Genomic DNA, 26,661 nt, shown 5'->3' on the forward strand with positions numbered 1-26,661 from the left:
CAACAGATTCCTGTGAAATATCCAATTGTATGTAGTGTTACTGTTTGTCACACAACAGGACAATACTGTATACAGGACCAACAGATTCCTGTGAAATATCCAATTGTATGTAGTGTTACTGTTTGTCACACAACAGGACAATACTGTATACAGGACCAACAGATTCCTGTGAAATATCCAATTGTATGTAGTGTTACTGTTTGTCACACAACAGGACAATACTGTATACAGGACCAACAGATTCCTGTGAAATATCCAATTGTATGTAGTGTTACTGTTTGTCACACAACAGGACAATACTGTATACAGGACCAACAGATTCCTGTGAAATATCCAATTGTATGTAGTGTTACTGTTTGTCACACAACAGGACAATACTGTATACAGGACCAACAGATTCCTGTGAAATATCCAATTGTATGTAGTGTTACTGTTTGTCACACAACAGGACAATACTGTATACAGGACCAACAGATTCCTGTGAAATATCCAATTGTATGTAGTGTTACTGTTTGTCACACAACAGGACAATACTGTATACAGGACCAACAGATTCCTGTGAAATATCCAATTGTATGTAGTGTTACTGTTTGTCACACAACAGGACAATACTGTATACAGGACCAACAGATTCCTGTGAAATATCCAATTGTATGTAGTGTTACTGTTTGTCACACAACAGGACAATACTGTATACAGGACCAACAGATTCCTGTGAAATATCCAATTGTATGTAGTGTTACTGTTTGTCACACAACAGGACAATACTGTATACAGGACCAACAGATTCCTGTGAAATATCCAATTGTATGTAGTGTTACTGTTTGTCACACAACAGGACAATACTGTATACAGGACCAACAGATTCCTGTGAAATATCCAATTGTATGTAGTGTTACTGTTTGTCACACAACAGGACAATACTGTATACAGGACCAACAGATTCCTGTGAAATATCCAATTGTATGTAGTGTTACTGTTTGTCACACAACAGGACAATACTGTATACAGGACCAACAGATTCCTGTGAAATGTCCAATTACATTGAATAACATGAAGCTGGTATTTTTACATTTATTTTTGTCTTCAAAATGTTTTAGGATGTGGATGAACTTGAAGTAATTTTAACTTTGGTAGATTATTTGGAGACTTCTTTTATGGAAATGGGTATGCGTGTGCTGTTAGATTAAACTACAAGAAGTTATGGTGAGAATGACTTTTGTTATATGGTAGTGACCTCTGTTGACAAAGTTGGTTTCTGTTGCAACAAGTGATAATAAGAAACGTTATGTAACTGATGGACTTGTAGAGCAGATGACATTAGATATATTAAATAAATACCATTAATTTGTAAAGTCTCTTTCAAATAGTGCAAATATTAGACATTTGTAATATGTATTTGCTAAACCAAGCTTTATTCAAGATGCAGTTCTAAATGTAAATGTTACTATAGTTTGACTTGCTAAACTTCAGTCCTAATAGCATATTTTGTTTCAGTGACAAGTTGTTTGTATATAGACATGAATAGCATAAGCTTGCATATTTATTCTCTAAACCAGTGATTATTTTATTCCAGTACTATTGTATATAATGTTGTTTAGTCTCAATTATTATTAAAATATTATTTTTAAACTATTGTTTTCTAGAAGTTTTCGGTATAATTGTGACAGGAATGTTTATCAGTGTTTTATCTTCTTTAGGATTTAAAAAAGGTGCTGACCCTGGTATGCCAGAAATTACACTCTTAAGGTTTGTTTGTTTTTCTTTTCTTAAAATGTGTTAAATTATTAGTATTTCTGTTTGTCTTTTCAGTTTAAAACATACATATACCAATGTTTAAAAAAAAGATAAATTATAAGCCAGAAGCCAGAAAATTACTATGTTTACTTTAAGGGGGTAGTTGTTGGAATGTGGGTGTTGTATTTGAAACTAATAACACAACAGTAAATTCAGGATATAATACCAAAAAAAAAAAAAAAAAAGTACACACTGTGTAAGAAAGTTCTACAAACATGATGGTTTTTGCTGTTTTTTTCTTTTGCAAATATTTTTATAGTGGAAGGAGTTAAAATTTTGTTTTAAACTTATTTTATCTTGTACACTGTAAGGATAACTTTATAAAGATTTTTTTTTCTTTGGCGATAGTACAGCAAATGTTAAGGAACAATTTACAAGTGAACAGACAACCTTTTGTTTTGAAATTAAAAAATCTTGGGCCAGTTTTTAGATCATTATAATTAACAAGGACAAGTTCTTTCAATTTTTGGAAGTTTGTTTTATATTTGTCTTTTGGTGTCTGTGTATGAATAGTGTAAACACAACATAGTTGATTATGTTGGAACTTCAGTTTATTATTAATTATTACCTATTTCACCTACCTTCTAAAGCTCGACCTACTCAAAAGATTGATTTTCAATTGTATTTTCAAAAAACATGAACATCAGTACAGACAAATGGTGGCAGTTCTTGGCTTCCATATTCACTACTTAGCATGCTATAAAGAATTAACTGTACAAATTTCACTTTTGTACTGCCACTTGATGGTGTACATGTCCTTATCCATTCATAGTTCTGAGTGAGTGTGTGTGGGATGGGGGAGTCTGGTACAGCTCATCACATATTAGCAGCTTCTGCCTTTATCATAGGAGTATCAGCAATGGTAAATATTTTTTAAAATGATAGATTTTTCTGATACTCTATCAAGTCTTCTAAAATTTTTCTTGCCTGGTTTCTAATTGGTTGACAACAGTTCTGCCATCTGGTGGCTTCAGCAACAACACAATAATAAATATAATTTCCTTTTTCCTTATTTTACTAGTTCCCAGTTTTCGTTTTCTTTGTTTTACCAAAATTTGTTATTTTGTGTTTTCTCTATCTCTGAACCAAATTCTTGTATGTTTATTTGGAAGCATACTTTCCCCTACATATCAACTGTTACTAGATAACAAAGGTACTGCACAAAACGTTTGTATACATACACACAAGAAAGTTTACACAAGATTTTTTAAGAATGGAACTTTGCCAAACCAACTAAATTAACCATCATTGTTTTTGATGTGTGTAATGTGGAAACTGTGCCAGATGTTTAGAATATTCACCATATGGGGTGGAGTCTTATTATAAGAGACTTCATTATGACAAATGTTGCAACTGTGTGGCTACAACATGTCACAACAGAATATACATCATATTAAACTCTCTGATTACATAATTGTACTCATTTGATGTAGTTTTCTACTTTATTTTAAATATATAAACCATTAATATGTTTCATTTCTGAAGTCCATCTAACAAAATGATTTTCCTTTTAAACTACTAATACACCTGATAGAGACAGTGCTCTACATTGTGGCTTGTGTATGTATACACAGTTAAATAACAGATATTTAATTTCTTTTCTTTTCAGTCTCCTATGGCAGTAAATGGAGAGGATCTAAAATGTACAAGTTGAAAACAACATTACATACATGCCAACATTGCGACGTGTGGAATAGGGGGAATGTGAAAAGTGTTGTTACTTGTATTTTACTGTACTATTTACAATGTAAAGAATAAATCAGTTCAATGAGTTTGTGTAGATATTAAATTTTTGAAGATAAAAGGTTGTATGTCCACATATTTCTAAGCTAGAAAAACACAGCCAGTTTTAAACTTGTGATTCTCAGACAGAAGGGCTAGTTCTACACCATAACTTAAAACTGGTGGTGTAGTTGGACGTTTAATTGATAACAGCTGATTAAAGCAAGCTACCAACATGGAAGTGAAAGTTAGACAAGTAATTATGTAGCTGATTTAAAAACTTGTATAGGAATTCAGTGATTCATCACTTCGGTGCTCTTGTCTGTTATGTCTATTCTGAAAATAAATACAGAGAAAACATTTCTTTCTAATGGTACTTCATTTGTTACAGTTAATGTTACATAGGTTAATAATGTTTCATTTATTAATAATGAAGTAAGACTTCCTGAGTGCTCATGTTTATCTGTACTGTTTTTTGTTTCAAGTTGAAAGAAAATCTAGCTAAGTAAAAGACCTCTAACAATTAAATTTTCTTAAAATATTTTCTAAAGTGCAAAGTGTAAATTTATTTTTTTGTAGTTCATAAATTGTTTGAGGTTCAAATACATGTTGCCTAACATACTCGCTTTTTCAGCTGTGGAGGCATTATAATGTGATGGTCAATCCTACTGTTTATTTCTATAATAGTAGCTCAAGAGCTGACAGTAGATGGTGATGACTAGCTGTCTTTCTTCTAGTCTATCACTGTTAAATTAGGGATGGCTAGTGCAGATAACCCTCATGTAGCTGTGTATGAAGTACAAAAACAAGTTTAATTTTACAAACTAAAATCCCCTACTTGTAAGAGTTCCCAAAAGGCTTGCTATACCAGTTTTCAGGCTCAGAAATGAGCTCCACCAACATGATTAAAATATATATATATTTACTGAAGTTTATCTCAACTTTTTGTTGGGGGACATTTGTTTTGGCAACAATACATGGTTATCATTTCTTTTTGTCCCCATTCAATATATCAAATAACTTAACTCTAAAGAATGTTTTTGTTAATTTCTTTTGTTTTATAATAAAAACTAATTGTTTTTATACATTAGTTTAAGCCTTTGCATACAATAATTTGTTTTTAAACTAGTTTATTTTTTGAAAGAAGACTTTTGATACAGTGTGACCTTGTCCAAGTACTTGACAGTTATTTTATAATTTAATATGAATGTTCAGTGAGAAAGCACAGCAGATATAGGACAAAGGTCTGCTTTGTATCAAAGCTTGAGTGAAAAACAACCAAAAACGTTTGTATAATTTATTTAGAACGTATCCTGATCATGTACTCTAAGCAAACAAAAATACTCCCCCAGTGGGGATAACCGGAAGTTTAGACTTACATTGCTAAAATCTGGGGTTAGATTCCTGTCAGCAAACACTGAAGGTAGCCCATTGTGAGTTTGCTCTCTGAAAACAGACAAGTTTTTAATTAATTTTGCCTAGCTATAATGAATCATCTTAATTATTTACGTTATAATTTAAATTTATCCTTATAGGTACATGTTAGTTATCTCTATGGTTAAAAAGCCAGCATAATTTTTATTACTTTTGTATTAGAGGAATTAAAACTATCACTTGTTCACCTGAAGAACAGTAAACGTATAATAATGAAGTAATATTTGAAATATGAATACGTGAATTTGTTTTCCCACGATAGGTATTTTGACACATTCAATTAAAAGAATTTTGTCTTGGATTATTACCAGAAACTTGTTAACGTTACATACCAAAGATGGAATGTGTTTTGTTAAAACCTTAAGTCATGGAGACTGGTGGGAATAGAAAGGATGTATTGTGGTGGATTTTGAGTAATAGCCAAACTACGTACCGTATCAAAACTGGACGAAATTCAATTTTTTTATACCAAAAACGACATGTATCCACGGTTCTTTAAGTTTGCCCATGTCTTTAAGAATGTTAACATTTATTGGCCAGATAGCTGGGCTGTTGTTCCATCTGAAGAATTAATGTTTACAAAATATTTTGCATCCTAGGTTTCTTCAAACTTCCGTGTGATTCCGAAGAGATTTAATCGTTTCTTAATAAGGGCTCGAATTTACAAACACTATTGTCAGAACACTGGTCTGCGGATCGGAAGATCTAACGTTGAGTTGCTGTAAGACTGTTATAATGTTCAGTTTTACTAACTGGCAGTGGTTAAGGTGGGGAAGTATATGCCAGTATGCATACTGGTGAGAAAAAAATATAAAGTGATATGATATACCAGCAAAAAGTGCACTACTTGTTAAAACAAAAATACATTTGACTTTAGTATCTCCATAGATTTGTTTATAACACTAGAATATAGCTAAACTGTTTTATCTTTCAAAACATCATGTATATTAGAGACATTAATAAAATCAGGGGTTCGATTCCCCTCGGTGGGCTGAGCAGATAGCCCGATGTGGCTTTGCAAGAAGAAAACACACTCAGACACCTTAAACTTAACCACTGAGATGGATCTGTAAGACACTAAGAGAAATTGTTAATTTGTGTAGTTAAAACCTCTTATATTTTGGCCCGGCATGGCCAAGCGTGTTAGGCGTTCGACTCGTAATCCGAAGGTCGCGGGTTTGGATCCCGGTCGCACTAAACATGCCCGCCCTTTCAGCTGTGGGGGCGTTATAATGTGATGGTCAATCCCACTATTTGTTGGTAAAAGAGTAGCTCAAAAGTTGGCGGTGAATGGTGATGACTAGCTGCCTTCCCTCTAGTCCTACACTGCTAAATTAGGGACGGCCAGCGCGGATAGCCCTCGTGTAGCTTTGCGCGAAACTCAAACCTCTTATATTTGCATATAAAAGCGTGAATGTGTGTTACCTCAGTTCATTAGGCCTTATTCTTTATAAATACAATATTTTTCAAAACACTTTAAGAGTGCTACTATAGATACCGATTGCTTTGAATAGTCATGCTAACAGCTGTAAAATAGTGTTGACTATACGTGAAACAAGGTTCTAACCTAACGGTTTAACATATATATCATAAGAAGTGCCGTTCTATTTGAAAGCATCATTAAGAATAATATGGCAATTTATATTTTCTTTGTGTTCATGGCTTCACCAAGGAAAAAGTGCTTCCGAAAGAGTTTGTGTTTGTTTCCAAAGTTTCTTTATTCAGGGTTCGCACAGCTGCTGGAATTTACAGACAGACCTTGAAAGTCTTGGAAAAACCAAGAGTGTTCCAGGAAATCATGGAAAATGTTTAAATTACAGGTACCTTTGGTTTTTGACCTTTTTCTTTGCTTGCTCATATTGTTAGGGGATATATAATTTAATTTGAGGAAAATTTAAGCATTTCAAAGCTAAATATGTGTGATATGTACGTTATACTATTGCAGTTTCTCAACCTGGGCGGTATTTCCCCCTACTGGATGATTTTAAAATTAAGGGTTACTAAACTTTGAGGAGGCGGACGGGAAAGTTTTGTGAGTTTCAAAATTATGCCATAAGAAATGAATATTATAGCCGTACAATTTTAGTTTTAGTAAAATATTTTAATTGTCTGAAACGCATTCAAAGAATCATGAGTGTTTGTTGAAGGGGGCGCTGCGGTGAAATGAAGAGGTTGGGAAACGCTGGGTTCCACCATTAGATCTGCATATGTAAAAATTACAAACGCGTGGATTTACTGTCTATGCTTTAAAATCAGGAAATAACTGCAAAACGGAGGGGGATTCTAGTATTAACCAAGTGCATGCCCCAGTATATCACTGTTCAATAGGCATGATATAGATAAATAGACCGCTATGGGACGGTGGGTTTTGAACATGGATTGCATCTCACGACAGGAGTGAGGTCTAGACAAACACGCGTTGTGTTCAAGATACATTTACAATATGGGGTAGGAAGTGTTTAGGACTCGCATTAAAGATGCGAAACAAGATGATTAAGAACAAAACAGTAGCTGTGGGATACTTTTTAATGTTTAATACTAAGCCTAATGACGAATCTGATGCCATGTCAATAACAGTGATTAAGCCTAAGAACAAAAGACAGCAACAAGTATATCTAGTACTACTCGTAATTAAGCGTAAGTCTTAGGCCTACATTTGAATCACGGCCGTTTAAACAAACCACAATTTCCACTTCAACGTCAGATATAAAATGCAGATTGTTTTTCAGTTATGACTATTTATAGCGTGTGTAGGTTTAAAAAATATGGTCACGGAAGTTCAGTCTCGTCAAATTTATCTGAATTTTTTAGATTGATGCGAGAAAATATTTCGGTTATAATTTATGAATTTAAGGTATGTACTTTTTTCATATAACAAACTAAAATATTTACATAGTTGCTACTGGTAACATGTATTATGAATAAATCTATCAAATATATAAATGTTCAAAGAAACGAGTTTATTCACAAATGTCTTTCGCTTTATAATTAAACTAAATAATAAGTGTTTGTTCTTAATACTGTCGAAATTAAGTTTGTCGCACCTAAGCCTAAGGTATATCTCTTCTGTATCTTGCGTTAATACTGTTGTAATATCGGTAAGTTTGATTTTGTCTAATAAACCAAATTATCACCACTTTCCTGCTATAATTTGTATGCATCACACAACAGTGACGATTTCAACAAAAAATATATAGTATTGTTTAAAGTTAAGCAATGAGCGTGAACTTTTGAAACTAAAATTATAAGAAGAATAGTTTCAAAATTCGAAATTAACTTGTCGAAAACTATATTTCTACAAATGGTTTATAACACTTAAAACCTGGTGTTTCATTAAAATGTTCTTACAACGTGTTATTTCGTATGTATTTACTAGACTATTTAACAAAAGAGAAATATCATTATTTTATTATAATTACTACTTTCTAGGTTATCTATCTGATCATTGTGTATTGTTCAAACTGGTGTTCAATTGTATATCAGAACGGCTGGTATGGGTATTAACATTTCGACCTTCCTAGGTCATCTTTGTTGACCGGAAGGTGACCTAGGAAGGTCAAAACATTTTTCTCTACTTATCAGTAAAAGTGCTAATACCCATATCAGCCGTTCTGAGATACATTTTTTTTATTTCAAGTGGGTTTCTAGTCATCAAAAAATGGTATTCATTTGTATTTTACTTATTTATGAAGTAATACAAAATTTGCGCTAGGCCTCTCAAGTCCTTAGTTCAGAATATATTTTAACAGTTGGGTGCGAATTTCGCAAACATAAGTCATATCCCCATTGGCTTATTGTGATGGGGGAGAAAAAGATCCACATATCTCTAACCATAATAAAATTTTGAATTATATGTTTTTCGAAGAGACAGATAAAGTTTGGAAAAATAAATATATATATGTATCAAAAACTACAAATACACCGTTTCAAGTTGCGTTGCAAAATGTAAAACCGAATATCTTTAAAAAAACTATTTACTACTCAATACTAGGATGTTCCTCTGTTTAATCTTGGTTACACACCAATCATGTATATCAACTGGGATATTTCTTTGTTACGTCCTGGTACAGGACCGAATAGAATATACCACCTGGGATATTCCTCTGTTAAGTCCTGGTTACTGAAGCAAAGGCATGTTCCTCTGTCGGTTGGTTTGTGTCTCAGTAGAAATATAAAAGCTAAGTATAAAGTGTAGATATTTGATGAAACTGAGAAAAGGTACCACAGAAAGGCTGGAAGTAGACAAAAACCAGGTGTCTTGGATAAACACTTATATTGGTCGTTAGGACATTAAAACTCCGAGACAGTGTATTTTGTTTAAATAAATGTGAAACGGAAATAATTGTCAGGTTAACTTTAATAAAACCAGAGTCTGGTTGAATGTAATAGTCAACGTAAGGTTCATGAGAAACGTCATACTCGCATTAACCAAATTAAGGCAGAGGAATCGAGGTTAAAGAAGACAATTAGATGAGAAAACATACGACTAAATAAATGAAAAATCCACCTCTTCAAAGTTAGGTACACGTTTTTACAATAACGATACGTGAACCTTAAACCCTCGGATTCACAATCTAACTATAAAGCTGGACTCGGACCAGCACTATACACCTCGAGTTTTGTGATATTTGAGAGTGGTAGAAATACATAAATAAGTTCCCAAAAACTACTTCGCCCTTGACTGCATACAGTCCACCGCTGGGACAGCGATAAGTCTATGAATTTACAACGCTAAAATCAGAGGTTCGATTTTCCTCGGCGGACTCAGCAGATAGTCCAATGTGGCTTTGTTATAAGAAAACACACATTTCATAGACCTGTGAATTAAAGTATTTCATATTTAATGTAAAAGACCGACAAAAGTAAAACTCAATATTTAGTCAAGAAATCAGAAAAGGGCCAGTGGTCATTACGTGATCACGATCTGTAATATACGACTTATTTTTAGTTAACAGTTATATTAATTGATGTATTGTCAACAGGTACAATGATAACTGATAATAAATAGAATATTATCCCAGGATCTTATTATTACACAACAGTCCAAACGATGATACGAAGCGAATAAAACGTGTTAACTGCAGAATTCAAGACATCTGGCCATTTTTATTATTAACAACAAACAATATATAGTCGACAGGTCAAGGTAAAAACAGAACTAGAAATGTGAAATCTGATTCGTGTTATGATTGAGGTCAAAACCTGATGCCTTCATCTGTAGCCAATATAACAGGTCAAGGTCACTAAGTATTGTTAACACTATGTCTCTCTAGTCAACAAATTAACACCACCGAGTAAATACTTTGGCACAGATAACTTTGCACTATAAAACACCAAACCAATTTTTCGACTATATAGTGTTTAATACCATGTTAATACATTAGGTATAATCTAATGAATATAATAAACATTTAAAAAACAGTGATTATAACACCATATTTTGCCGGAAAAAAACAGGTCAATACCATTAACTATAACTCAAGCGTTTTCGAAAGGTGGACCTCTCTTCTTCAGGGGAAAAATGAAAGATTTCCAGTTTGCCTCTGGAAAAGAAAGGTCTATCTTACGAAAGCACTCGGGTTATAGGGTTTATATTTCATTTATATCAAGACCTCTTGAACTTGCATGTTTTTTATAACATCATAACTGTCACACTGCATGTCAACTCGGCAAACAAAGTCAAGGCTTTTGACTAAACAAACTCACAGGCTCTAGCTATAACTCTACATGTTAATTAGACAAACTAGGTCAATACCGTTAACGAGCTATAACTGCACATGTTAATTAGACAGACCAGGCCAAGGCCGTTAACTAGCTATAATTCTACATGTTAATTAGACAAACCAGGTCAAGGCCATTAACTAGCTATAATTCTACATGTTAATTAGACAAACCAGGTCAATACCGTTAACTAGCTATAAATCTACATGTTAATTAGACAAACCAGGTCAAGGCCATTAACTAGCTATAACTTTACATGTTAATTGGATAAACCAGGTCAAGGCCATTAACTAGCTATAATTCTACATGTTAATTAGACAAACCAGGTCAATACAGTTAACTAGCTATAACTGTACATGTTAATTAGACAAACCAGGTCAATACCGTTAACTAGCTACAACTCTACATGTTAATTAGACAAACCAGGTCAAGGCCTTTAACTAGCTACAACTTTACACGTTAATTAGGCAAACCAGGTCAAGGCCGTTAACTAGCTATAACCCTACATGTCAATTAGACAAACCCGGTCAAGGCCTTTAACTAGCTATAACTTTACACGTCAATTAGACAAACCAGGTCAAGGCCGTTAACTAGCTATAACCCTACATGTCAATTAGACAAACCCGGTCAAGGTCGTTAACTAGCTATAACTCAACATGTCAATTAGACAAACCTGGTCAAGGCCGTTAACTAGCTATAACTCAACTTGTCAGTTTGACAAACCAGGTCAAGACAACTGACTATATTGTTCCACAATTATACACAAAGTTTAATTTTACCAAATACGGAACATTCTAAGCAGCAGTTAGGAGCTATTCGTACCTCTAAAAGCATCACAAGATGAATTATCACCACTTTTGACTTTCCAAATGCTAGATATAAATAATAATATTGTTTATATTGAAATTTTATCTTAAGCACGTCAGAGTATGGATGACTCAGACCTAATTCATCAATGTATATGGAACATATTTGTCTAGTACACAGAATGGAATAAACCGACCACATTATTAGTTCTGCATTAGAACTGGCATCTGGTTGAAGAGGAAAACAGGTGTTTCTTAATATATAGGCTAGCAGGCCTACGTGGAGTTTTTTGGTTTTTATTCAAAGTCACTGGTTATATAAACACTTGTGTTTAATTCCTGGGTTTCGCGCTGTGTACGTTCAGATGACTTTGTTTGTTCTTAGATGTCCATCCATATAGTATCCTAAATTATAACTTGTTCGTTTATGTACTGTCTTATTATTTCGAAAGTTTAATTATTCAAATTATTTAACAAATATTATTGTAATTATTTTTCATATTTCCAGTTACATATTTTCCGAAACAGATCTTACCCTACTTTGTTTTAATTCAGTTTATTCAGTACTTATAGTCTTATTCTGCTGTAAATATTATACTGTTATTTATTGTACTGGATTCTATTTGCGTCTGGTTTCCCGACCTAACGCCCAGACAAGACTTCAGACCAGAGTGGACCATATTAGGAACTCTCAAACTCAGGTATGATTGGAAGTAGTCCTCTGAGATTCAGGTGTAATTGTTTTCTTGATTTAAAGCTCAAGTAATGTGTGAAGGCTTTGGACTAGAGTAAACTAGATTAGGTTTTGTAGTTTACCTGCTATATTTTATAGGCGTTTCGATGTAGTTAGATCGCGAATTGTAAGTTATAAGTAGTTGTTAAAACGACTTACGTAAATAATTTTCTCGTAAATTTCTCGATCAAACCATATAAACCTCTTGTCATTAGAAAGGTCTTTGTCCGAAGACCTGGATTAAATATTGCCTTTTCAATTCAGAACCATTTTACGTATATTTTGCCTATATCAAATTTTCAATGCAACAAGTGTGGTACACGAAGGCACAGCATCATTGTTATCACGTGACGACTGGCTTCGATTTCAACTTTGGTTCTTTTTTATTTGCAAACTTCTTCACGCAAACAACATCAGCTTATAATTTCCTGAAGAAACAAAATAAACATTGCACTAAATACACTTTTAGCGGGCTTTCTCGGCTTATTTACCTCCAAAATGTACATGCGCAGTTCATTCAAAATCACGTGCCGATCAATTCGTGAACACGCATTCAGACGTTTGTTCATAATCAGCTAAGTTTGCTTTCATCATAACCTTACATATACTATAATTTGCAATAATTTAGCTTCGATTCGTTTCATAAAAGTGTCTTAACTACTTTTTTCTTTATTATGGATTTTATTTTATTTTATTCTTCGTTTTATGAGTCTCGGCTTCAGTCTCAACACTGTCATACAGTGAACGATCACAACAGTTTATACTATGTACACTGTTACAAATACACTTACGTGTAACTTTATTCAGTAAAGTTACGTCTACGTGAATCTCTATTTCTGATCGTGTAATATATTTTCAAACGTGCTAAAAATTTTCGATCTAATGGCTGAAAGAAAGCATGATTTAAATTGTGTGAGTGAAATTCATAGAATAAGAAAAATTTGTGAGAAGGGCATGAAAACTACAGCTAATGTTTTGTGGATCATAGTTAGTATATGTATATATATATATATATTATGTGGTCACTTCTGGTTTTACATGAAAAACGTTAATGAATTAATGTACTAGCAAGCTGTTTTGTTTAAATAATTAATAATTGGATGTTTATTAAAATACGGCCAGGTAAACACAAAACATAATAGGGGACCATGTTTTGTTTAAGTATTCTAAATCTATTGATTTCGAAGGTTGTTGATAATGGTTTGAGTTTCTTATATGGTAGTACTACTGCTGGATAAAGACGTTGTGAAACGATAAAGATGTAACTGTGTTTAAAGTTTGTGTAATGTGGACTGATTATTTATCCTGTTTGTGTCCATGTTATTTGTTTTTTATTTATAGTTTCATTTTATTTAATATACATATTAAACGTGTATTTTTTAGAAATTGTATTGTTGCCACTTTAACTTAGAATCATTAGGTTTTAGAGCAAATAAGTTTTTTAACTTTATCGAATACGTTTGTTTGTTTGTTTGGGAATTTCGCACAAAGCTACTCGAGGGCTATCTGTGCTAGCCGTCCCTAATTTAGCAGTGTAAGACTAGAGGGAAGGCAGCTAGTCATCACCACCCACCGCCAACTCTTGCGCTACTCTTTTACCAACGAATAGTGGGATTGACCGTCACATTATACACCCCCACGGCTGGGAGGGCGAGCATGTTTAGCGCGACGCGGGCGCGAACCCGCGACCCTCGGATTACGAGTCGCACGCCTTACGCGCTAGGCCATGCCGGGCCGTTTATCGAATACAGCAAACCAAGAGGGTAAACACGAATCACAAGAACGAAGTCTTTTCTCGTGCTTAACGAGATTTTGGGAGAGTTAATGCTCGATCTGTAATGAATTCCAACATGGACGTGAAGTGTTTTGTGACTTTAATTGTGATCAAAACCATAAAATATTTTGAATAACCACATTATTCACTGAATATCTCTTTCATTGTTTTTTATAGTAAAGCCACATCGGACTGAGCCCACCGAGGGGAATCAAACTCCTGATTTTAGCGTTATAAACCCGTAGACTTCTGAATATTTATCTCACATTGTAATGAACAAATTTACTTCAAGTATTTTAACAAAAAATTTGAAACTACACAACAAGTATTACCATCTGAATAGCACAACAAATATTACCATTTCCATATGCACAACAAATATTACTATTTCCATATTCACAACAAATATTACTATTTCCATATTCACAACAAATATTACTATTTCCATATGCACAACAAATATTACCATTTTCATATTCACAACAAATATTACCATTTTCATATTCACAACAAATATTACCATTTCCATATTCACAACAAATATTACCATTTCCATATTCACAACAAATATTACCATTTTCATATGCACAACAAATATTACCATTTTCATATGCACAACAAATATTACCATTTCCATATGCACAACAAATATTACTATTTCCATATACACAACAAATATTACTATTTCCACATACACAACAAATATTACTATTTCCACATTCACAACAAATATTACTCCACATTCACAACAAATATTACTCCACATTCACAATAGATGTTATCACATTCACAACAAATATTACTGTTTTCCACATTCACAACAAATATTACTGTTTCCATTACACAACAAATATTACTGTTTCCATATGCACAACAAATATTACTATTTCCACATTCACAACAAATATTACTATTTCCACATTCACAACAAATATTACTGTTTTCCACGTTCACAACAAATATTACTGTTTTCCACGTTCACAATAAGATATTACTGTTTCCGTTGCGCAACAAATATTGCTGTTTCCGTATGCACAATAGATGTTACTCTTTCCGTATTCACAATAGATATTACTGTTTCCACGTTCACAACAAGATATTACTGTTTTCCGTATGCACAACAAGATATTACCGTTCCATATGCACAACAAGATATTACTGTTCCCATATGCGCAATAAGATGTTACTGTTTCCACGTTCACAACAAATATTGCTGTTTCCGGATGCACAACAAATATTACTGTTTTCCACGTTCACAATAGATGTTACTGTTTTCCACATGCGCAACAGATATTGCCGTTCCCGTATGCGCAACAGATGTTACCGTTCCCGTATGCACAACAAGATATTACTGTTCCCGTATGCGCAATAGATATTGCCGTTCCCATATGCACAACAAGATATTGCCGTTCCCGTATGCACAACAAGATGTTACTGTTCCCATATGCTGCAACAAATGTTACTGTTTTCCACGTTCACAACAGATATTGCTGTTTCCGTATGCACAACAAGATATTACTGTTTTCCGTATGCACAACAAATATTACTATTTCCATATGCACAACAAATATTACTGTTTCCACATTCACAACAAATATTACTGTTTCCACGTTCACAACAGATGTTACTGTTTCCGCGTTCACAACAAATATTACTGTTTGCGCATTCACAACAAATATTACTGTTTTTCCATATTCACAATAAATGTTACTGTTTTCCGTTGCACAACAAATATTACTGTTTCCGTATGCACAACAAATATTACCGTTTCCACGTTCACAACAGATATTGCTGTTTCCATATGCACAACAGATATTACTGTTTCCGTATGCGCAACAAATATTACTGTTTCCGTATGCGCAACAAATATTGCTGTTTCCATATTCACAACAAATATTACTGTTTCCACGTTCACAACAAATATTACTGTTTTCCGTACGCACAACAAATATTACTGTTTCCACGTTCACAACAAATATTACTATTTTTCGTATTCACAATAAATATTACTGTTTCCACGTTCACAACAAATATTACTGTTTCCACGTTCACAACAAAAATATTACTATTTCCGTATTCACAACAAGATATTACTGTTTCCGTATGCACAACAAATATTACTGTTTTCCGTTGCACAATAAATGTTGCTGTTTCCGTATGCACAACAAGATGTTACCGTTTCCACGTTCACAACAAATATTACTGTTTCCACGTTCACAACAAATATTGCTGTTTCCATTCACAACAAATATTACTGTTTCCGTTACACAACAGATATTACTGTTTCCGGATACACAACAAATATTACCATTTCCACATTCACAACAAATATTACTATTTCCACATTCACAACAAATATTACTGTTTCCATATTCACAACAAATATTACTATTTCCATTACACAACAAATATTACTGTTTCCATATTCACAACAAATATTACTGTTTCCACATTCACAACAAATATTACTGTTTCCACATTCACAACAAATATTACTGTTTCCACATTCACAACAAATATTACTGTTTCCATATTCACAACAAATATTACTATTTCCACATTCACAACAAATATTACTGTTTCCACATTCACAACAAATATTACTGTTTCCACATTCACAACAAATATTACTATTTCCACATTCACAACAAATATTACTATTTCCATATTCACAACAAATATCACTATTCCCATAGAACAACATATATTACTATTACCATATTCACAACAAATATCACTATTTCTATAGCACAACAAATATTACTATTTCCATATTCACAACAAATATCACTATTCCCATAGAACAACATATATTACTGTTACCATATTCACAACAAATATTACCATTTTCATATTCACAACAAATATTACCATTTCCATATTCACAACAAATATTACCGTTTCCATATGCACAACAAATATTACCGTTTCCATATGCACAACAAAGATATTACCGTTTCCATATGCACAACAAATATTACTGTTTCCGTATGCACAAATAGATGTTACTGTTTCCGCATACACAATAAGATATTACTGTTTCCACGTTCACAACAAATATTGCTGTTTCCGTTGCACAATAGATATTACTGTTTCCGTATGCACAACAAGATATTACTGTTTCCACATTCACAACAAATGTTACTGTTTCCACGTTCACAACAGATGTTACTATTTCCACGTTCACAATAGATATTGCTGTTTCCGTATGCACAACAAATATTACTATTTCCACGTTCACAACAAGATGTTACTGTTTTCCACATGCACAACAAGATGTTACCGTTCCCGTATGCGCAATAGATATTACCGTTCCCATATGCACAACAAGATGTTACTGTTCCCATATGCACAACAAGATATTACTGTTTCCACGTTCACGACAAGATATTACTGTTTCCGTATGCACAAAAAGATATTACTGTTTTCCGTATGCACAATAAGATGTTACTATTTCCACATTCACAACAAATATTACTGTTTCCACATTCACAACAAATATTACTATTTTCATATTCACAACAAATATATCTGTTTCCACATTCACAACAAATATTACTATTTCCACATTCACAACAAATATTACTATTTCCATATTCACAACAAATATTACTATTTCCATATTCACAACAAATATTACTATTTCCACATTCACAACAAATATTACTGTTTCCATTACACAACAAATATTACTGTTTCCATATACACAACAAATATTACCAGTTCCACATTCACAACAAATATTACTGTTTCCATATGCACAACAAATATTACTGTTTCCATACACACAACAAATATTACTGTTTCCACATTCACAACAAATATTACTATTTCCATACACACAACAAATATTACTGTTTCCACATTCACAACAAATATTACTATTTTCATATTCACAACAAATATTACTGTTTCCACATTCACAACAAATATTACTGTTTCCACATTCACAACAAATATTACTATTTCCATATTCACAACAAATATTACTATTTCCATATACACAACAAATATTACTATTTCCATTACACAACAAATATTACTGTTTCCATATACACAACAAATATTACCATTTCCACATTCACAACAAATATTACTATTTTCACATTCACAACAAATATTACTGTTTCCATATACACAACAAATATTACTGTTTCCATATACACAACAAATATTACTATTTCCATTACACAACAAATATTACTGTTTCCAGATACACAACAAATATTACCATTTCTACATTCACAACAAATATTACTATTTCCACATTCACAACAAATATTACTGTTTCCATATACACAACAAATATTACTATTTCCATTACACAACAAATATTACCGTTTCCATATACACAACAAATATTACCATTTCCACATTCACAACAAATATTACTGTTTCCACATTCACAACAAATATTACTATTTCCACATTCACAACAAATATTACCGTTTCCATATGCACAACAAATATTACCATTTCCACATTCACAACAAATATTACTGTTTCCACATTCACAACAAATATTACTGTTTCCACATTCACAACAAATATCACTATTTCTATAGCACAACAAATATCACTATTCCCATAGAACAACATATATTACTGTTACCATATTCACAACAAATATTACTGTTTCCACATTCACAACAAATATTACTATTCCCATAGAACAACATATATTACTATTTCCATATTCACAACAAATATCACTATTTCCATAGCACAACAAATATTACTATTTCCACATTCACAACAAATATTACTATTTCCACATTCACAACAAATATTACCGTTTCCATATACACAACAAATATTACCATTTCCACATTCACAACAAATATTACTGTTTCCACATTCACAACAAATATTACTATTTCCACATTCACAACAAATATTACTATTTCCATATTCACAACAAATATCACTATTCCCATAGAACAACATATATTACTGTTACCATATTCACAACAAATATTACTGTTTCCACATTCACAACAAATATTACTATTCCCATAGAACAACATATATTACTATTTCCATATTCACAACAAATATCACTATTTCCATAGCACAACAAATATTACTATTTCCACATTCACAACAAATATTACCATTTCCATATGCACAACACATATTACCATTTCCATATACCCAACAAATATTACCATTTCCATATGCACAACAAATGTTACTATTTCCATATACACAACAAATATTACTATATATTACATAACACAACAAGTTTTACTATATATTACATAACACAACAAGTATTACTATATATTAGATAACACAACAAGTATTACTATATATTACATAGCACAAGTATTACTATATATTACATAGCACAACAAGTATTACTATATATTACATAACACAAGAAGTATTACTATACATTACATAACACAACAAGTATTACTATATATTACATAACACAACAAGTATTACTATATATTACATAGCACAAGTATTACTATATATTACATAGCACAACAAGTATTACTATATATTACATAGCACAAGTATTACTATATATTACATAGCACAACAAGTATTACTATAGATTACATAGCACAAGTATTACTATATATTACATAGCACAACAAGTATTACTATAGATTACATAGCACAAGTGTTACTATGCTTTACATAACACAAGGATTGTTACTATATGTTACATAACACAACAAGTATTACTATATATTACATGGCACAACAAGTGTTACTATATATTACATAACACAACAAGAAGTATTACTATACGTTACATAAACACAGGTGTTACTATACGTTACATAGTGTTACTATATATTACACAACAAGGTGTTACTATATATTACATAGCACAACAAGGTGTTACTATATATTACATAGCACAACAAGTATTACTATATATTACATAGCACAAGTATTACTATATATTACATAACACAAGAAGTATTACTATACATTACATAACACAAGAAGTATTACTATACATTACATAACACAAGAAGTATTACTATACTTTACATAACACAAGTATTACTATATATTACATAACACAACAAGTATTACTATATATTACATAACACAACAAGTATTACTATATGTTACATAGCACAAGTATTACTATATATTACATAGCACAACAAGTATTACTATATATTACATAGCACAACAAGTATTACTATACTTTACATAACACAAGTATTACTATATATTACATAACACAACAAGTATTACTATATATTACATAACACAACAAGTATTACTATATATTACATAACACAACAAGTATTACTATGTATTACATAGCACAAGAAGTATTACTATATATTACATAACACAACAAGTGTTACTATACATTACATAACACAACAAGTGTTACTATACATTACATAACACAAGTATTACTATATATTACATAACACAAGTATTACTATATATTACATAGCACAAGAAGTATTACTATACATTACATAACACAAGTATTACTATATATTACATAACACAAAATAAATCGATGGAATTTTCGATTTTCTTATTCTCCCCTTCCCCACCCCAGTGGCTCAGCGGAAAGTGTGATGTCTGTAAAAACCGGGTTTCGATACCCGTTATGGGCACAGTGTAGGAAGTCCACCGTGTAGTTTGCGCTTACCATCAAACAAACAATCTTGCTGGTAGAAAAAACGTAACTTTACGTCGTTCACGTGCCTAGAACTTCAATTAATTTGTCATGTATAGTTGTTGACAGATGCTGCCCTCTGTAAACGTTCTTTATTTTTGCACAAAATATAAGCTTTTAAATAGAGCTATGATTATACGCAGTAGTTATAAAATATATCTTATAGAAGTGTGTTCATTTTCAATATCATGTTTCTGTGTATGGCCTTCATTGGGTTTTTCTGGTTTGGTTGTAATATCGTATGTTCGTTGTCCTTCTGTGACACACAAGTGTTGGTCTACTGTTCTCCAACTTATGAATTTAACTGCTGAATTTCTTAGAAACGATGCTGGTGTTTTTATTATCTTTTCTCACTTTCCAATGACCATACGCGACCAACATTAACGCTCTACATGTCTTGTTCTTTTTTTGTTCGTTGGTAAAAAGAGTAGCCCAAGAGTTGGCGGTGGGTGGTGATAACTAGCTGTCTTCCTTCTAGTCTTTCGCTGCTAAATTACGGTTAGCGCAGATAGCCATTGCATAGCTTTGCGTGAAATAAAAACAACAACAAATCAAAGCATGCTTACTTAAATATTGTTCACAAACAAACGATTACGGTCATCTGGGGTGGACGTTGTCCATAACCCCACCCCACGACTTCTGATTACGTCAGTGACTGTCCTACAGGTCGAACTTCGGTCAACTCAGAAAAAAAAATGTTCATAAAAACATTTATACATAAGCCTAAACTTCATTCAGTTGTGACGACCAGAATTCTTTAAGAGATAAAGGAAGTCATTAATATTTGTTTGTTTTTGAATTTCGCTCAAAGCTGCACGAGAGCTATCTGTGCTATCCGTTTCTAATTTAGTAGTGTAAGACTAGAGGGAAGACACCTAGTCATCACCACCCACCGCCAACTCTTGGGCTACTCCTTTACCAACCAATAGTGGGATTGACCGTAACATTATAATGCCCCCACGGTTGAAAGGGTGAGCATGTTTGGTGCGATTCGAACCCGTGTATTGCGAGTCAAGTGCCTTATCCACTTAGCCAGAGTCATCGATATATCAAGTTGACCGTAAAATATCATAAACCATGGTTACGAAGCAGACGCTCTGGGGTGTCCTGTGTTGTTTCATGACTTACGTTTTATAACATTTTCGCACTTATTTGTTTGAATGTTTAACAGTTAGTATCATGTTTATAATTATTTTTATGTCTCTAAATCCTTAGCTAGACTGCTCTGACCTCTCGCAACACCACAGGTATCATGTTGATATTAACTGCTGTAGTTTTTAATAGCGCGTTCATAGTTTTATTACGATTTTCGTTAACTTTCAACAGTATGTATGATTATATTCGAATCTTTATGGCCCGGCATGGCCAAGCGTGTTAAGGCGTGCGACTCGTAATCGTAGGGTCGCGGGTTCGCATCCCCGTCGCGCCAAACATGCTCGCCCTTTCAGCCGTGGGGGCGTTATAATGTGACGGTCAATCCCACTATTCGTTGGTAAAAGAGTAGCCCAAGAGTTGGCGGTGAGTGGTGATGACTAGCTGGCTTCCCTCTAGTCTTACACTGCAAAATTAGGGACGGCTAGCAAAGATAGCGCTCGAGTAGCTTTGTGCGAAATTCACAAAACAAACAAACAAAACAATATTCGAATCTTTGTACTGATTGTTTTGTTTAATATCAAAGCTTCCACGCAGAGTTTTTGTTTCCCAATTCAAAACTTCTTTAAATCGTTGAAATCTGTTATTGTGAATGTCAGTCCCGTATATCAACAGTTTTTATGTTTGAATTCCAACAGGTTTTTATGATTAAAATTTCATTACTTTCTCGTTATTTAACTGTTGGAAGTTTCAACCTGAACAACGCCTTGCGCACACAGGTCAGATACCCCCTAGATATCTGACCAAAAGGAAATAGCCAGCCGTCATCACCCCTCGTCGTAAGATATTCTTTGAACGGACAACGGAAATGACTGCCACTTTTATGATGCATTTACAGTTGAGTGTAGATCGCGTTCAGAGACATCACGTTTCGAACCTCGGACCTCCACACATTATCCTCTAAGTCATGCCCAGTCTAGTTTATACTTCAACACTTTCAAATCGTGTTTGTTTTGGTACTAGCCGTTGTATAGAACTCTTGTTAAGCCTTTTTATGTTTGTATCCTATGCTATATATTTTCGTGACAACACTAGACAGACAGACTTCAATAGGTGAAAAATGCCTGATTTATGTTATAATGTTTTACTAAGTAACCAACGTTACTCAAACATGTAAAACATTGTACTGTGACTTCTGTGTATTTCTTATTAAACATAAAGCTACGCAAAGAGCTATTTGAGTTCTACCCACCACGGGTATCGAAACCCGGTTTGTAGTAGTACAAGTCCGCAAACATACCAATGTGCTACTGTTCATTCGCACGTACTTCTGACAATTTAGATAAAAGAAAACAACTAAATATATACTATAATAAGAACCCTGCAGAATAGTCCAGTGAATGAATGTATAATAAAAGTGCTACACGATATATTTTAAAACGATAGATAGATAATAAGATAGATAAACTGTAATTACCCTAGCTGGAATTAAACAGAACAAAAACTTTTGTTATCTCAAGCGTTTTTACGTGACTTGATGATAGCTGTTCTTTTGTGGGAGTGAAGGTGAACCACATTTCTCAGTTCTGTTTAAGTAACTGTCAGCTATTGTTGAAGAGAAGTCCTGTGTTGGTTCTTGACAGGAAATCGCTATCTTCTGGCCTTGATCTCCTGCTATGGAAATACGTAAAGTGTTATTATGTTGGTGACGCCCACCGTCACCAAGACGTTTCGCATTATGCATGCGTTACTTGCTGTAGGTGTTTCATCGAAGAAGAAAAAATAACTCTACATTCACTAGAAACTGGCACATACTGTGTGATCATACAATAGTTTTAACGTGAATATATATACATACTGATGATTGTAAATATAATTTTAAGCCTAAACAAAACACATTAAAATTACAAAAAATAAACAAACTACAACTCGAGATTATAAAATGTATCCTAGGTTTTGGAGGTGATTGAAGAAATAGGACCCACATTGCGGTGGGGATAAACCGTCTCTCAGTCTTAACCTCCAATTCGCTAGTTTCACATAAGAAATAGACACAATTAGACTAGAAATTAGGAGATCGAGAGGTGGGTGCTAAAGCCCACAACGTCCCACATCCATATCACCCTTTACTGCCTGCAGATAGATGTGGGAAGGTGACTACTCTCCCAATTTAAAATAACAATAAGAAAAAGGAAAATAAGATACCGCCATTTTGGGGTAAGGAAGATAAAACTTACCTCTTGAAGTTAGCATTACTGACAAATATATACTGATAATTGTAAAAGAAGTTATACAAGAATGTTCGCCTGTTTGTAAGTTTATTATTGTCGAATTCAAGAAGGTGAACAATTAATGGATAGAACGAACATTGTATCGATGTAATTGTTTTGTGTAACAGCATAAGACGGACTCGTAATCTGAGGGTCGAGGGTTCGAATCCTCTTCCCCATCAAACATGCTTGTTTCTTTCTTTTAAACAGTGGAGACTGTATTATGTGATGGCTAATCCCAGCTTTCGTGGGTAAAAAGAGAAGCCCAAGAGTTGGCTGTGAGTGGTGATGACTAGCTGCCTTCCCTCTAGTATTATACTGCTAAATTAGAGACAGCTAACGCGGGTAACTCTCGTGTAGTTTTGCGCAAAATTCCAAACGTGAGAGCTATAACTAATTTAGCAGTGATAGACTGGAGGGAAAGAAACCAATAAACACCATCAACTCTTGGGTTACCTTTCTTCTAACTAATAGTGTGACTGACCTACCAACACTAGTTGAATGTTTGGTGGGACGGGAAATCAGATATACAAATCGAGCCCTCTATAGCTACCAGGCCATACAATAATAAGGTTTAACTTGTACGTTTCTCCAGAAGCCACTTGGAATTATTGTTGATGTACGAGGAAGATTCTGTAAAAACTGATAAAACTTATATGTAATGAAAAAACCAGAAGATTGCAGATCAGTATTTTGTTTATCTGTAGGAGGTATTCGTAGGGTATGGTAAGTGATAGGAAAGTCCTGGAGAAGGAAGCGGTAAGCTTTAGCTTAAAAAATGATTTCGATACCTGTGGTAGGCAGAGCGCAGCTAACCAATTGTGTAGCTTTGTACTTAATGTCAAACAAAATAAAAATAGCTTAACCATTTGAAATGTGAGTAAAAAAATTCCTCACTCTAAAGTTTGTCAATACTTGAATGAAAATAACGAAAGATGAAGTTACAAACACAAGGGGGCGACAGTTAAATGATAGAACTCTGTATCTTTACTACCCAAAGAAAACATAAATAGATAAATAAATGTCCAGCGATGAATTCAGTAGGGTTAACAGCTGCTATCCTGATACCATACTAACGGTAGTTATTTTTAGTTTCCAATTGAAAAGAAAGAAAAAAAAAGGAGAAAAACTGGGATAATAAATGTATTAAAATAGTTTGTAAAATCGCTAAACAATTCTGTTTTTAACCTATAACATACTTCACCCAAACAAAAACTTTACTATTGTACAGGAACCACAAAGTATCTCGTCTTCCCAGAAGACAAATTAATAGCTTCTATATTTACCAGTGGTGTTGTTCTTACACTGTTATGTAACCAGATCCTGCATTGCCAGCTGGTTAAGGCACTTCAATCGTAATCCGAGGGTCGCGGGTTCGAATCCCCGTAACACCAAACGTGCTCGCCTTTTCAGCCGTGGGGGCGTTATAAAGTGACGGTCAATCCCACTATTCGTTGGTAAAAGAGTAGCCCAAGTGTTGGCGGTGGGTGATGATGACTACCTGCCTTCCCTCTAGTCTTACATTGCTAAATTAGGGACGGCTAGCGCAGATATCCTTTGTGTAGCTTTGCGCGAAATTCAAACCAGACCTATATTACTGGCTGTCCGCACTGTCTACTTCTAGGAATCGAGCCACGAATTGTAGTGTTTGTAAACTTGCCGGTTACCCCACCAGGGAACTTAGAAACACACCTTTTTTAAACGTTATTGTTGTTAACCTTTGTTTTCCATTTTAAAAGTGATTATTTCAATTTATTGTCTTTCTAAATTACTCCATCTTTCTTGTGCTTTACTGGTTCACGCGCTAGTCACGAGTTACCTTGTGCAGTAAAATGTGTAATTGGATAGAAAAAAAAAATCGTTTGTTTGTAACAAATATATTTTTCTCCTCTTTAAATCAATTTTCGATTCCAGTGTAGGATTACGTAAATTTTCTTTCTATAAAAACCAGTTGTTAAAATGTCTAATGTTTATACACGTTTTGACCTACTGAATTGTTCAAATTTGTTGTTTAAAGATATTTCATGAAGTTCGAGATAGATACCAAGCATGGTTTGTTTTCTCCAAGTCTTTATTTTAAAGGGTTAGAAACCATATGAAAGTTTAAAAACAGCCCTTTTTTTTTTTTTTTAATTAGCGCAACCCCTGCTTCTTGTTTTGTTCCCGGTGAAATAAACCATGTTATACTAATATGTGGTGTCAGTTTTAGTTTTCAGTGAGTACAGGGATATTTATTACTAATAATTTTGCTTTCGTTTTACTTTCTGCACTATGTTAAGAAGGCAAATATTAATATTTAGGTTTTTTTTAAAGAAATTTTAACTATTAACTAACATATGTTTGGAAAATTACGATATGTTATAATCACCGGTGTTCAACCCCGAATGCTCAAATCAAACTGTGTTGGTCTTGTTCGAAACGACACCTATTAACATATCGCTAAACGAATGTGAACTTTTAATGCAAGTGTGTGAATTTATCAGACCGGATCTTCATCTGACTACACGAAGCTGCAGACCGCGTATGGGTTCTCCACTTACCCGAGACAATTCGTCGACGTACGCGTATTCCGAAATCGATCCCGCGCGCACAACCGCGAGCGTTTTGGTGGTAAACTCTGCCAGCCACGCCTTAAATCATCA

At 33.5% G+C, this 26,661-nt stretch overlaps 1 long non-coding RNA gene across 1 annotated transcript; it reads right to left on the reverse strand.

Moving 5' to 3' along the window:
* Positions 1-3,407: 3,407 nt before the first annotated feature.
* LOC143234599 (uncharacterized) lies at positions 3,408-23,414 on the reverse strand. Its single transcript, XR_013018730.1, has 3 exons — positions 23,227-23,414; positions 4,899-4,965; positions 3,408-3,855 (listed from the first exon to the last, which is right to left on the reverse strand). It is a non-coding gene; the product is annotated as an uncharacterized LOC143234599 (long non-coding RNA).
* Between the last annotated feature and the right edge of the window lie 3,247 nt (positions 23,415-26,661).

Source organism: Tachypleus tridentatus, chromosome 12, assembly GCF_004210375.1.
Source record: "Tachypleus tridentatus isolate NWPU-2018 chromosome 12, ASM421037v1, whole genome shotgun sequence".
Lineage (NCBI taxonomy): Eukaryota > Metazoa > Arthropoda > Merostomata > Xiphosura > Limulidae > Tachypleus > Tachypleus tridentatus.